This window comes from Manis javanica, chromosome 4 (assembly GCF_040802235.1).
Source record: "Manis javanica isolate MJ-LG chromosome 4, MJ_LKY, whole genome shotgun sequence".
Lineage (NCBI taxonomy): Eukaryota > Metazoa > Chordata > Mammalia > Pholidota > Manidae > Manis > Manis javanica.
This window is the reverse complement of record NC_133159.1, coordinates 35,888,781-35,904,270: the sequence shown is the minus strand read 5'-3', so window position 1 is coordinate 35,904,270 and position 15,490 is coordinate 35,888,781. Positions and strand designations below refer to the sequence as shown.

Genomic DNA, 15,490 nt, shown 5'->3' with positions numbered 1-15,490 from the left:
CATGTGTAGGCCATTCAACTAATTGGGCTTTTGTTGTTTCTTTTGTCTATTTGCCATTTTAACCCACTTCCAATATTGCCTTTATGTGAATCTTACTAGGAGAGGAAGCTTGAAAGGCTGTCATGCATGTAACTATGCATACAAACATACACTTTCTGTCCCTGACCCCTGACAGCTGTTACCCAAGCTATGCCAATTAAATACACTTGACTGGGGACTTCCATCTGGAGTGAGCGATGGAAAGACAGTTTAGAATTGATTCCATTGGCGGGTGGCAGTGGCAGCACTGTCTGGTCAGTTCCCTAAGAGGCTCTTCCTGGGGGTGTGACCTTGGTGGTTTTAACTGCTTAGCTTTACTTGGTTTCCATGTTTGCCAAGTCAAAAAGCTCTCATTCATTTTGAGAATGAATTTCCAAAATCCTTCTGATAAATTCCTTTTCTGCTTAATGTACCTAAATATGGTTTCTTTTTTTTTAAACTGAGGACCCTGATTTGTAAAATTAGCTGATAAAATTTGCTCCTATTAGATTTTGTTTGTTACTGATTTCTCTTCAGGATATTCATGTAACTCGAAGTGAAAAACTTTCCATGAATGTCTTTTTTTTTTTTTTTTTTGGTATCATTAATTTACAATTACATGAGCAACATTATGGTTACTAGACTCCCCCATCATCACATGAATATCTTTTTTAAAAACAATCTTAGACAAGAATTTTTCTTTATCCATTCCCAGTTCTTTTTTTTTTTTAACATTTCAGCTTTTTATATTCCACATTTAAGAGCTACCATGCAGTGTTTGGCTTTCTCTGACTTACATCACTTAGCATAATGTCCTCAAGTTCCATCCATGTTGCTGCAAGTAGCAGAATTTCTTTTTATTCTCATGGCTGAAAAAGATTCTAATGTCTTTCTGCCACATCTGTTACCCATTCATCCTTCAACACTTAGATTGTTTCTACATCTTGCCTTTTGTGACTAATTCTGCCGTAGACTTGGGAGTGCTTATCTTTTTTGGTCCTCTGTTCTCATTTCCTCCGAATGTATACCCGCAAGTGGGTATTGCTGGTGGTGTGGTATTTCTGACTTCAATTCATTGAGGACCTCCATGCTAACTTCCAGAGTGGGTAAAAGTCTTTGCCTTCTCACCAGCGGTGTCTGAGGCTCTCATTTCTCTACATCCTAGCCTGCACTTGTTACTTCTTGTGTTCTTGACAGCCATCCTGACAGGTAAGAGATGATATCTGTCATGCTCTTGATTTGCATTTTCCTGATAATTAGTGATGCTGAGCACCTTTCCATGTGCCTGTTGGTCGCTTGGACGTCTTCTCTGGAAAAATGTCTTTTTTAGTTTCTCTGCCCAGTTTTATGTCAGATTGTTGGGGTTTTTGTTATTGTATGAGTTCTTTATAGATTTTAGATACTATCCAATATATGGTTTGTAGAATTTTTTTCCCATTCTGTAGGTTGCCATTCTGTTTCTTCCATTCTCTGTTGATTTTTTTTTTTTTCTGTACAGAAGCTTTTAAGCTTTTAATGTAATCTCACTCACTTTTTTTTCTTGTTTATGTTTTTGGTGTCATATCCAAAAACCAAACCAAAACAAGCCAAGACCAATGTCAAGCAACTTCTTCCCTGTTTTCTTTTTTTTTTTTTATTGGTAAGTATTGTTGATAAACATTGGTTTCAAACATACAACAGTGGTTCAACAGTTAACCCGTATTATTAAATCCTCACCCCCTCTAGTGTAGTTATTGTCTGTCAATGTAGAAAGATGTGACAGAATCATTGACTATATTCTCCATTTTGTACTACTAACTGTGACCAACTTATATTATGTTTGCTACTCCCAATTCTTAAAAGCAGTGGTTCTCAACCTGCTAAAATGTATCTGGAGTAAGGCCTGGGCACCATTAGTTTATTAAAGCTCTGTCACATGGTTGTCTTTTAACAGTTCTTCTATTATTACAAAGCAGTACATGTGATGGGTAGAATATTAGGATATACAGACATGTAAAAATACAAGCTTGACATTGCCATCTCCAGATATCACTACTGTTACCAGCTGCTAGCACTTTTTTTCCATATCTTTCTCTAAGTACAAATATGAAGGTTTTTTATTTCACTGTATTTTACTAAAATGAGATCAACTTGGAACTTGCTTTAGTCGGAGATACCCACTATCCATGTGAGTAAATGTTCGTTTCCTGTAATATTCAGGTTGCTATCCAAATATCCCGAGCTAATCAAAATACTCAACTAGCTATCCAGTCATAGCTAGCTGTCCAGACTAATAGCTGATCCAGGAACTTGCTGCATTTAACACTTTAATCTCCTTTTGTCTCTTTAATCTAGTGTAGTTCTTATTTTTCAATGACACTTCATGACTAAACTAGTTGTCCTGAGAATGGTTTTGTACAGTTGCATTCTTACAGTATCATTTAGTTTGTTCCTTTAATTCCTATAGTTTCCCTTAAAGTTTACAGCTAAAAGTTTGATAGATTCACATTGAATCATTTTTGGCAGGTCTATATCTCTCATGCTGCAGCATATCCTAAAACACATAATACCTGGTTGATCTTTTGTAATGCTAAGATTGATCCTTGGATTAAGGTGATTGTAGTCCTATCCATATATTTAACAGTAAGTCTCCCCCTCCTTGCAACAAGAAAGTAATTTGTGTGGTATTACTTTTCACTGAGTTCCCAGTCCCTTTTCAATCATTGCCCTTTTTTTAAAGACAGCTTTATTGAGATATAATTTACTAAACATAAAATTTACCCATTTTAAATGTACAATGCAGTGATTGTTCAAATATTCACAGAATTGTACAACTATTGCCACGGTCTAATTTTAGAACATTTTCATCATCCCAAAAAGAAACTGTATAACCATTAGCAGTCATCTCCCCAGCCCTCAGAATCACCAATGTACTTTCTGTTTCTGGATTTGCCTTTTCTGGACATATTTCACATACGATATGCCTGCGCTGTTTTGTGCCTGGCTTCTTTCATTTAGCATAATGTTTTTAAGATTCATCATGTTATAGTAGTGTCAGTATTTAATTTGTTTCTACTGACATACAATACGCTGTTGTGTGTATATACCACATTTTGTTTATCCATTCATCAGTTGATAGGCATTTGGGTTGTTGCCTCTTTGCATACTAGCTGTCCATATTAATAGCTGATCCAGGGACTGATTGTGTCCAACACTTTAATTTCTTTATAGCTATTATGAATAGTGCTGCTATGAACATTTGTGTACAAATTCTTGTGTGACTACATGTTTACATCTTTCTTGGATCTTTCTAGGAGTGGAATTGCTGGATCATATGGTAACACTATGTTTAGCTTTTTGAGAAACTTTTCCAAAGTAGTGTACCATTAATAAACTTTGACCAGCAGTGTATGATGGTTTCAGTTTCTCTGCATCCTGAGCCACACTCATCATTACATCTGTCTTTATAACTTTCTTAGTGGATGTGACATGGTATCTCAGTGTGGTTTTGAGCTGCATTTCCCTTGTGGCCAGTGATGTTAAGCATCTTTTCCTGTGTTTATTGGTCATTGTACATCTTCTTTGGTGAAATATCTTAAATCCTAGCTCTTTTCAATTGGATTGTCTTTTTATTACTGAGTTTTAAGGGTTTATTGAGGTATTTTACTATTTTTTATGGCTAATTTTCCCTTATATGTATATACCACGTTTTCTTTATCCATTCACCCACTGGTAAACACTTAGGTTGTGTCCATATTTTGTGTTGTAAATAATGCTGCAGTAGACAAGGGGGGACATACATCTTTTCACCTTAGTGTTTTGTTTACTTTGGATAAATACCCAGAAAAGAAATTGCTGGATTGAATGGTATTTCAATTTTTAATTTTCTGAGTTTTCCGTAGTGGCTGCACTGATTTACATTCACACCAAGCAGTTCACAATGGTTTCCTTTTCTCTACATCCTTGCCAACATTTGTTATTTCTTGTCTTTTTGATAATAGCCATTCTGACTGATGTGAAAAACCATTCATGATGGTTTTAGATAAAAGTCTAGTATGCAGAATTGAAGCCCTTGTGTTTTCCTGTGATTGCATGTCTTTGTCTTCCATCCTCAATTTGGTGTTGATAATTCTTCCATTTTAAACTGATTTTGTATATCCCTAAGCAATATGTAATACTGTTTTCATTTTCAAAAATTTTGCATAGTATCATACAGTTTCTCATTTTTACTTCTTTTTTTAGTTCTACTGAGTGACAGTCACCCATTTTGTTTACATGTATTTCTAATTTAATCATTTCTTGCTGTGCTGTACTTACATCCTATTGGGCATTTAGGAAATTTAGTTTTTGGCCTATGTATAAAATCCTGTGGTAAACTTTCCTATATATTTTGTCTTGTGTTAATGTGTGATTAAGAATGGTGGGTCAGAGACCTTTCACAACTTCAGCTTTATATTTGTCAAACTGTTTCCAAAGTGGTTGTACAAGTTTATACCCACCATCAGTATCTAAGAATACCTTGTTGCTTTACATCTTTATCAACACTTGATAGCTTCATGATTTGCTTTTCCAGTTTAGTAGGTGTGAAATAGTATCTCATGATTTGACTCAGGTTTTAAAAATACGAATCTGTGAGTAAGTCAAGGTAAGGTGTTATGTTGTGCTTAATTTTATTTCAGAGAACTTGAATGTCATATGCATGTCTCTTATGGGCAGGGCATTATGTTAAATATCCTTTTAAATTTTTCTACAGAAATAACTGTCATTGAGTTTGTATTAGAAATAGAAATTATTTTTTGAACCCTAGTCATATAGTAGCCTAGTTCATTTATCAGTATTAAAAACTGTGGTATTAAGTATTTTCTTAAGCAGAAATGCTATAGTGGAAAAAATTTATATCCCCTTTTGGTTCATTGAAGGAAGTGCTCAACAAATTTCATGTCTTTTCAGAAATTCCTACGTAGGAATTTATCTGCTCAAAAAATTAAAATAAATACTAAAGTGGAAAACCACTCTGGGCTCTTTCCTTGCTGAAGTGTCACCGTAAGGATTAAACATAAACTGAGCAAGGCACCACTAACCCTGGCGTTCTCTTTATTGGGGATTTAGGGAAACTGATCAGTTAGGAAAGGAGCATAGACTCCTATAGGGTTACTTAGTTCTTCAGAGGAAGTGAAAGTGGTAGATGATTTAAACCTAAGTAGTTAACTTCAAATCATGAGATTTGGAAAGAAATAATAGGGCCAGTGAATACCTGAAGATACGCAGAGGTACAGTTTTGGTCATAGTCTGTACTTTAAGGAATAAGGAGTGTTCAAGGAGAGCTCTTAACAGTAAGATAAAGGAGGTACTAATTGATGGGATTGTCAAGATCCCCTAAAAAAAAATTACAGTCTGTTTGTACTGAGATTATCCCATTTGCTATCAAGCCCTACCAAGTGTGCCACATGTGTACAATAAATATGTACACAGGAAAATGTAATGCATTACGATGGATTCTTGAGTATAATGACATAATGCTTCATGAAACAGTAGTTTTAAGTCACCCACGTAGACGTGAGAACTAAAGACCTGAAAATGAGATGTTGAAGAGATTCCAGAGAAACAAGAAAAGTGCTGCATCAAAGCTTTTAAGTAGCCATCAATATTTACAGAGAAAAAGGAAAAATTCTTTTTTTTAAGATGACTTGCCTTTTCTCCCAGGATTTGTCTTTCTATATTTTATGGCATCACTGCTACCTCTGCTGCTTTTTTTTTAATGAAATGATAGTATTCAGATTTTTTTAAATGTTCTACTTAACCAAATAAAATTGGCAAGCTGTATCAGCCCTTGAAACAATTTGAAATTCATAGCTTAATGCAGTCCAAATCTGAAAACTGCTTATCTAATGATGAAATGTCATAGAGACAGGAAGGGAATTTAAGATGGGATTGGCTCAGGAACATGTAAACAGTGTAAACCATTGAGGATGGTGATTCACAAGTTACCTCTGGGAGTGTATTGGTCAGGTTTCTTTGTTTTAGAGAACAGAAATGTTTAAAAGCATGTTCCTAATCAGCTTCATGGATGATGAACTTAGTAAGCAAGAGTTGGATTTTACTGGGATTGGAATTTTGAGAATTGGGTGCAGGTCGTTGGAGAAGAGACAGAGTTGAGGGAGGTCATAATGATGGACTAGGTAACTTAAAATAGAGAACTATGCTGACTGGTCTCACTTTAAATTCATGATAACTTACACATTTGGGTCCTTGTGCTGTGAAACTATACCGTATCTTAGTTCATTCACTCTCCAGTTCTCATTTCATACCCTCTTCTCAAACCTGTGACTCCCTCCTTTGCCCCATCCATCCATCCTCACTCTTAGCTGAAGACCTTGCCTCTACTTCATTGAGAAGGTAGAAGCTGTCAAAGTAGATATTCTGAACTCTCGTTACTTTAGGTACTCTTGCCTTCCCAGCTGTTACTGTAAATGGTGTACAAACCTATTAAAGGCCAAACTCTGGTGTGCATCAGATCCCACTCCTCTTCGCCTACTCAAGGACATTGTTTCAGTGGTTTTCTGCATCATCAACTGCATTTGGTTTTTCTTCTTTACCTGGGTTATAACCATCAATGTGCCAAAATTCTTTTGACCACACATCTCCTTCTAGCCGTTTCCCCATTCTTCTGTTCTGCAACAACACTCCTCAAAAGAGTTGTCTACACTTGCAGTCTACAATCCTTTCCACTTAGGACCCACCAGAATCAGGCTTTAAACTGCCTCTATCCAACATGGTCATTTATAAATTTCATGTTGACACCAGTCAGTGTTCAGTTCTCAGTCTTCCATCTCATTTAGTAGCTTTCGATATAGCTGGTCACTCCTACTTTCTTGAAGTACATTTCTGCTTAGCTTCTGGGTCCCCACACTCCTGATTTTCTTCTCAGTGTTTCCCATGTTAAAAGTTATAATACACCAAAGTTCCTCTCTGTCTACAGGCACTTCTTTGGTGATCTCATTTAAGTCCATGGATTTAAATAAAATTTCTACTTTCAATCTGTTTCCCTACTGTGTACTGTAGATTCATGTATCTAGCTGCCTACTTAACATCTACACTCTGATACCTGAGAGGCTCCTAAAAGTTAATATGTTCAAAAAAGAGTTTCTTTGTCATTATTTGTGGAATCTACAAATTATGAGAATTCCTAAGACTTTAGCAAAATGCTGGATATAATTTATACCAGTAGTAAATAGTATTGTCATTTAAAGGAAGTAACACAGTAGCATAAAATAGCATGAAGTATCGAGGAATAGATTCTTAAAAAGATCTGTGAGATCTTTATGGAGAGAATTTTAAAAGTTATTTTAAAATGTTAAAGAATACCTAAATAAGAGATTGACTGTGCTCATGATTTGGAAGATTATCATAAAGATTTCAAGTTTCCCCATATTTATCTAGGTAGATTGATTGCCATTCCAAGCGATGTCAAACAGCCTCTCATGCCCACTTGACATGCTTGTTTTAAAGTTTATTCAGAAGAGCTAAGTGCAAAGAATAGCCAAGGCCTTCAGTAAGGTGTGTGTGTGGTGGGGGTAGGGAGGGGGGCCTTGCCCTGCTATATACCAAATATTATTATAAAGCCATAATAGATTGTAGACTGCAATCTTAACGATATGGTAATATAACTCAGTAGAAGTACAGGAATAAACAGACCGGTGGAACAGAAGCCTGGGAATAGGTCCATACTTAGAAATAATCGGTGTAGAAAGAATGGTTCTGGGACAATTGGTTGCTCACATGGTAAAAAATGAAAATTGAACCTCATACCAGATACAAATCAGTTCCAACTGATTGAAGTCTTAAATATGAAAGGCAAACTATAAAACTAAGTTGACAACATAGGAAATTCTTTGAACCTTGGAGAAGAAAGGCTGTTTATACATAAGATGCAAAAATATAGATCATAAAGGAAATCAACAACTTTGACTACATTTAAATTAACCACTGCTGGTTGTGTAAATTGGTAACATCTGATTGGACAATATGGAATTACCTTGTGAAGTTGAAGATGTACTACCTGTTGGACAGCAATCCATTTATTTGTACACTTATTCAGCAAATATTTATTGAGTACCTATTATATGCAGCCTGTTCTTTATGCCTTGGTTCAGTGGGAGACAGTTAAAGGTAAGTTACATTGGTGACTGATGCTATAGAAAATTGTTACTAGAATGAAAACAGTTCATGTCAGGTCATTTCCTGTTTTCACTTTTATGGATCTGAGTTCTAAGAAGTTATATGTAGTCTTTTATATCTGTGCCACTCAATTCTTTGGATCCTTTTTGAGTTATTTACCAAAAATCATTTCACAGTGTATCATCAAAAATTATTTTTAGTGATCTCCTAGTTGAGAACTAGGTTACATCCTTTCTCAATTCTGTGGAACACACAAATTAAACTACCTGATCTATGAAATGATTTCTTACCCAGTCATTAAATTTCTCAGTTTCTAAGATTCCCAAAAGCTTTTTCCAAAGAAGGCTTACCAAATGACTAAATTGTGTATTACTCTTGTACTTAAGGGCACTTTGTTTATAGAGCCAATGTAAAACAAGATTGGTAAAGAATTAGACACTGCATATTTGTGGATTTTTCCATAGGTTTTTGTTTTGTTTTATTTCATTTTACCTCATTTTTATTTTCTTTATTTTGCTGTTATTAATGTACAGTTACATGAGCAATATTACCATTACTAGACTCCCCCTATTATCAAGTCCCCACCACATGCCCCATTACAGTCACTGTCCATCAGCAAAGTAATATGCTATAGAATCTCTACTTGTCTTCTCTGTGTTATATACTGCCTTCCCCATGTCCCCACCACCCCTGCATTATGTATGGTAATCATAATACCCCTTTTCCCCCCTTATCCCTCCCTTCCCACCCAACTTCCCCAGTTCCTTTCCCTTTGGTAACTGTTAGTCCATTCTTGGGTTCTGTTGCTGTTTTGTTCCTTCAGTTTTTGCTTTGTTCTTACACTCCACAGATGAGTGAAGTCATTTGATACTGATGTTTCTCTACCTGGCTTATTTCACTGAGCATAGTACCCTCTAGCTCCATCTATTTTGTTGCAAATGGTAGGATTTATTTTCTCCTTATGGCTGAATAATATTCCATTGTGTATATGTACCACCTCTTCTTTATCCATTCATCTACTGATGGACACTTAGATTGCTTCCATTTCTTGGCTATTGTAAATAGTGCTGTGATAAACATAGGGGTGCATGTGTCTTTTTCAAACTGGGCTGCTGCATTCTTAGGGTAAATTCCTAGGAGTGCAATTCCTGGGTCAAATGGTATTTCTATTTTTAGTTTTTTGAGGAACCTCCATACTGCTTTTCACAATGGTTGAACTAATTTACATTCCCACCAGCAGTGTAAGAGGGTTCCCCTTTCTCCACAACCTCACCAACATTTGCTGTTTGTCTTTTGGGTGGTGGCCATCCTGACTAGTGTGAGGTGATATCTCATTGTGGTTTTAACTTGCATTTCTCTGATGATTAGTGATGTGGAGCATCTTTTCATGTGTCTGTTGGCCATCTGAATTTCTTCTTTGGAGAACTGCCTGTTCAGCTCCTCTGACCATATTTTAATTGGATTATTTGCTTTTTCTTTGTTGAGGTGCATGAACTCTTTATATATTTTGGATGTCAACCCCTTGTCGGATATGTCATTTATGAATATATTCTCCCATACTGTAGGATGTCTTTTTGTTCTATTGATGGTGTCCTTTGCTGTGGAGAAGCTTTTCAATTTGATATAGTCCCACTTGTTCATTTTTGCTTTTGTTTCCTTTGCCCAGGGAGATATGTTCATGAAGAAGTTGCTCATATTTATGTTCAAGAGATTTTTGCTGTTTTTTTCTAAAAGTTCTATGGTTTCATGACTTAATTCAGGTCTTTGATCCATTTGGAGTTTACTTTTCTGTATGGGGTTAGACAGTGATCCAGTTTCATTTGCTTACATGTAGCTGTCCAGTTTTGCCAACACCAACTGCTGAAGAGGCTGTCATTTCTCCATTGTATATCCATGACTTCATTATCATATATTAATTGAGCATATATGCTTAGGTTTATATCTGGGCTCTCTATAGTCTGTTCCATTGGTCTATGGGTCTGTTCTTGTGCCAGTACCAAATTGTCTTGATTACTGTGGCTTTGTAGTAGAGCTTGAAGTCAGGGAGTGTAATTCCCCCCACTTTATTCTTCCTTCTCAGGATTGCTTTGGCTATTCGGAGTTTTTTGTGGTTCCATATGAATTTTAGAACTATTTGCTCTAGTTCATTGAAGAATGCTGTTGGTATTTTGATAGGGATTGCATTGAATCTGTAGATTGCTTTAGGCAGGATGGCCATTTTGACAATATTAATTCTTCCTATCCATGAGTATGGGATGTGTTTCCATGTATTGGTATCTTCTTTAATTTCTCTCATGAGTGTCATGTCATTTTCAGAGTATAAGTCTTTCACTTCCTTGGTTAGGTTTATTTCTAGGTATTTTATCCCATAGGTTGTTTTTAAAAGAATTTCTAATAGAATCAAGTCTCAGTGGTGTTTAGCGGTAACTTTTGAATTATTGCATATAGTATAGATAGAATAGAAATTTCATTTCTTGAAGATGTGCTTTTGACAATTAAAATGGCAAGTCAGCATCTGAGAGCAAGAAATTACCTGAATTAAATGAAGTTTTTGTTTGCTTATAAGTTTTAGGACATTACATCTTAGATTACATTTCAGAAACATTTGTCCTACCTAATATGTAGGTGTAGGTGTTCTGTTTTTAAGTGTGCAATATTATTTTGCCAAGAACTTTGGTAAACAGTGGAATTCATAAAGAATCCCTTTAAATTTATCACATAAATATATGTAGGAATGAGTAAATGTGCAATGAAATGTGGATGTGTGACTGAACGAAAAATTTACATCTAAGTGAAATGAGAATATAGTATCCCGAATCTTTCAGCAAAAGTTAGTGTTTCTTCATGTCCTAAAGAATATGCAATGTAAGTTTAATCTTTTCAAAGTGCAGTATACCCCTTTGATCCAAAGTTGCAATGTTAATTTCTTTGAAGTAAGAAATTAACCCTCGATAACCTGGAATCATGTACAACATGCAACTGGGACACATTCATTGTACAGCTGGGACACAGTCTCAGGTTCAGGTGAATGAGTCCTCCCTGATGTTCACAATAGATTGGTTATTTCCCAGCATGCTTTTCCAGGAGCATTGCTATGGGTCTCTTAGCTAGATAAAATAACACTCTGTACCTTACCCATATTCTCTGTGTTCTCACCATACTTGATCTCACTAATAAGGCATTCTTTGATACTAATAAGGGGACCCAGAGGTGAGGTCATTAAATAAAAATAGTCATAGCTCCTGTCACCACACTCTACAATCAAGACTATTCTAACATGAATCAAAAGACTTGTTATTTTTCTTTTTAATACACTTAAGGTGTACACCATAGTAAGATGAGTGAGAATGACACTTGTGAACCAGATGCCTTGACTATAGATACCGTCTTTGATGGATGGTGGTTTTTGTTTGTTTGTTTTTTAAGTATAGTTGATAAACAGTATTACATTGGTTTCAAGTATACAGCATAGTTGGTTCGACAGTTATCTATGTTATTAAATGCTCACCCCAACTAGTATAGTTACCATTAACATAAAAAGATGTTACAGTATTTTTTACTATATTATCTATGCTGTACTTTCATCCCTGTGACTAATTTATATTACATGGCAGATCAGCTTTAGAGAGATGAGCATATTGGAAGTGAGACATAGGGAAGTTCCTTTAATACTCTCCATGGTCATCTACCCTTTTTAGCCCAAGACAGTTGGCATAAGCCTGATAACGTTTTTTGCAGGAAAAAAAACCTCTTGTGGCTTCTTTGCATGTTTTGAGTAATTTTTCCCAATGGAGGAGTCAGAATTATGGGTCTTGTTCTTTTGGGCATTTGCATAGCTTAAGGACACAAGATTGCAGTTCTATTAAGATAGGGAACCATGTGCTTACCAGCCACATTTATTCTGTGCTTTTTTTCTTATGACGAAAGTTTAATTTTTCAAGTCTTTCAGTTTGTCCTGGAAGCCAGACTTGGCTAACATGGATAAATAATGAGAGGAGTACAAAAATAAAGGCCAGCCCCCTGCCAACACACACATTTAAATTAACAATCCTAATTAGTACACTTGTTCCAAAAGACTTTAAGGTGGAATTTGTTCTGTTTTTCTAATTCTAGGAACCATATTTTATGACTGGATAGTAACTACCACAGTGTAATTCAGAAAGCAGTGAAGTTAGAAGACTGGTGTTCCAGGCCTGACCTAGGTGCTTATTAGATTTGTAACCTTAGGTAAGTCCCTTAATGTTAGAGCCTACCTCAGTATTTTTCTTGTTAATCTCTGGAATAGAGAACTAATTTGGTCTCAGTGGGAGGAAGGAGGGAAGGATAAAATGGATGTTGAGTTGTATAGATGAGTGTTTCAAGAATTCTCCCAGAATGGGAGTAGGTAACCCATTGGCTTTGTATTTAGTTTCATCCATCCTTTGATTAAGAATCAATAGAAAATTGGTGTGTTGCTTGTTTCTATACTCTTGGTTTATTAATCTTCAAAGAAATGTGAAATAGCACAACTTTGATTTTAGAGGTAAACTGGGAAATACCATCAAAATTTGGAATTAGAAGGATGTATTAGTATTTGTTGTTGGAGTTGTGGGGTAACAGTAACTTGCTATGGATTGAGGAATAAATGGGGGAGTGAAAAAATGAAGACATAAGAGTACACTGCTCTCTAGAGGTTTTGTTAAAGACTGAAAGGAAACATAAATACCTAAAGGAAATACAGACTCTAGGGAGGGGTTCTGTTAAAGTTGGGAAGAATTTGGTGTGATTTTTTTGTTGAGTGAAACCAGTGTAGATGTTGAAGTTACTAGTAGTAGATAGTGACACTACTAGACTGTGGAGAAAATGAGTGGTTGAGATCAAGAACACACACAGGTAGAGTGAAAAAGGGAACTTAAAGTGGAGGAGATTGAAGTAAGGCCCTCATCAGGAACATTGTCTCCTAGAACTATGAGTTTAACTATAGTGTATAAAGTTTGGTCATCTTGTGAAGTGCCTGCAGATTGTCAGGCATATATGAGATGCCCAATAAGTCATAGGTTTTGAGAGGTAAAATATTAGACAAATATTTATGAATGAATGATTGGATCAGGTATTCAGATACATGCATTTCTGATAGGCATGTGGTAGGGAGAAAGGAAAAAGCCCTTATAGAAAACCTGAAAAAGAATGGATGAAGTACAACATTGTTTATATTTAATATTGACTATTTCTATTTACTCAACAACTTTATAATTTTCTAGTGTAGCAAAATACACATAAAATTTACCATTGTAACCATTTCATAGTGTACAGTTTGGTGACATTAAGTACATTGACAGTGCCACTATCACCATTATCTAGTTTCAGAACTTCTTCCTTACCCATACGTAAACTTGGTGTGCATAAGCAGTCACACTCCCTCACTCAACCACCTGGTAACCACTAATCTGTTTTCTGTCTCTATGGATTGGATGTTTCATATAAATATAATCATATAATGTGTCCTTTTGTGTATCTGACTTCTTTTAGCATGATGTTTTCAAGGTTCACCCATGTTGTAGCTTGTGTTAGTACTGCCTTCTTTTCTATAGCTGAATATAATATTCTGCTGTGTGAATATACCACACTTACCATTATCATGATGAACATTTTTGGGTTATATGTATTCTGTACCTGTTGTGAATAAAGCTGATGTGAACATTCACAAGTTTTGGTGAGGACATGTATTTTCATTTTTCTTGGATATATACCTAAGAGTAGAAATGTTAGGTCATAATGGTAACACTGTGTTTAACTTTTTGAGGAACTGCCAGCAGTTTTCCACAGCAACTGCACCATTTTATATTTGTACCAGCAATGTGTAAGAGTTCTGATTTTTCTGTATCCTTGTTTTATTATAATTTATAAAAATTCATTAAACTTTTGAGTCCTTACCACATACAAGGCACCATGCTCAATGCTATGTCAGTTCAAAGAATGGCAGGCAGGATTCTAGAAACAACAAGTTTCTGGCCTGCTGGGAGTTAAGATCAGCATTTATAACTATCCAGGAAGGAGCACATTGTAAGTGTACTAGAAGGCACAATTAAAGTATATAAAGAGGATTTCAGGGGGGTGGGGAGTTTACTTTTGGGGATAGGTTTATTTCTTGAATATCAGATTGAAAATTTTAAATCCTATTCTATAGTTGATAGGAAGCCAGAAAATTTCTGAAAAGAATAGTAATACAGTTTGAACCTGGATTTCAGAAGAGAGATCTGGCAACCAAGAGTAGAAACTGAAGTGAAGGGTGGAAGATACTAGTAATGCCTTTGAAACCAGTCCTTCTGTTGAAGGCTAATTGGAACCTGTAGTTACAAATAAAAATGGAAACTAAGGACTGGATTTGGAAACTGCTATCTTTATAACCTTCCTAGATTTCCTCTCTTCTCCTGATATCGTCTCCCAAATACTGATAGTTGCCAAAATTCTGTCTCCAGAACAGACCTCTCTGAGCTCCAGACCACATACTTAACATCTCATATTGAAAAAGAAAAAGAAAAAAAACCTTGATCGTCCCCAGCTTAATCTTGCAACATTTTTTAAAGTTCCGAGAGTTTTAAGTGATAAATCTTTCCTTCTCAAAATTTCTCAGTAGTTAAGCAAAAGCCCCTTCAATTAATCACCCTATAAAAAACAGTCCCAAAAGGCATCACTGAAGTGCTTTATAAAGTTGTATTGAAAGTTCTAAAAATTTGCAAATTTCATTACTAAAACACTTGACTAATAGAGAAGATAAAACAGTTCCTTCATCCTATCATAGGCATTTTATCATGTTTCTCTTTAGTCTTTTGCTTCCAGAACAGGAATTTCTTTTATCTAGCCTCTTTTCATCTTCTTTCATTTGTTCCCTTTTACTGAACACTCTCACTTGTCATACATCTCCTCCCTACCACATACCTGCACATGAATGCACAGACAACCTTCTTACATAACTACATCCTAGGTGTCAGAGTGTGCTGAGGATGGTGGGTAAGTAGTGGTTAGAAGTATAACAGCTTTAGGACTTTAACACTAATAGCAAAGCATTGCCAATTAATATATTTCCTTTGCAATCACTGCCTTAACTGGGACTCTACTAGATGAATTTGGGATTGAGTTCTTGACTGAAATGATGGTGTGTACGTGTCATTTTGAAGACTGTAATTTGTTGAGTGAGGTTTGAAAAGGAAACTTTATGATTTAAATTGAGGCATCTTCCTTTGTGTCTAAGAGTTTCGTAACCTAATGGGGAGTTCACCTCCCTGCCTTGAGTTTCAGGTTCTCTGTGGTTTAAACCAAAATTCTTAAAACTAAA

General features: G+C 35.7%; 1 protein-coding gene across 2 annotated transcripts in view; it reads left to right on the top strand.

Moving 5' to 3' along the window:
* The window catches only part of GPBP1L1 (GC-rich promoter binding protein 1 like 1), a 58,712-nt gene that overhangs the window by 8,575 nt on the left and 34,647 nt on the right, over window positions 1–15,490 (top strand). The window contains exon 2 of one of the 2 annotated variants that reach the window (XM_017668105.3): window positions 12,289–12,402. The exons of the other annotated variant lie outside the window; for it this stretch is intronic. The gene's annotated coding sequence lies outside the window, so the exon portion shown is untranslated. The remainder of the gene's footprint in view (window positions 1–12,288; window positions 12,403–15,490) is intronic. 2 annotated transcript variants of the gene reach the window in all.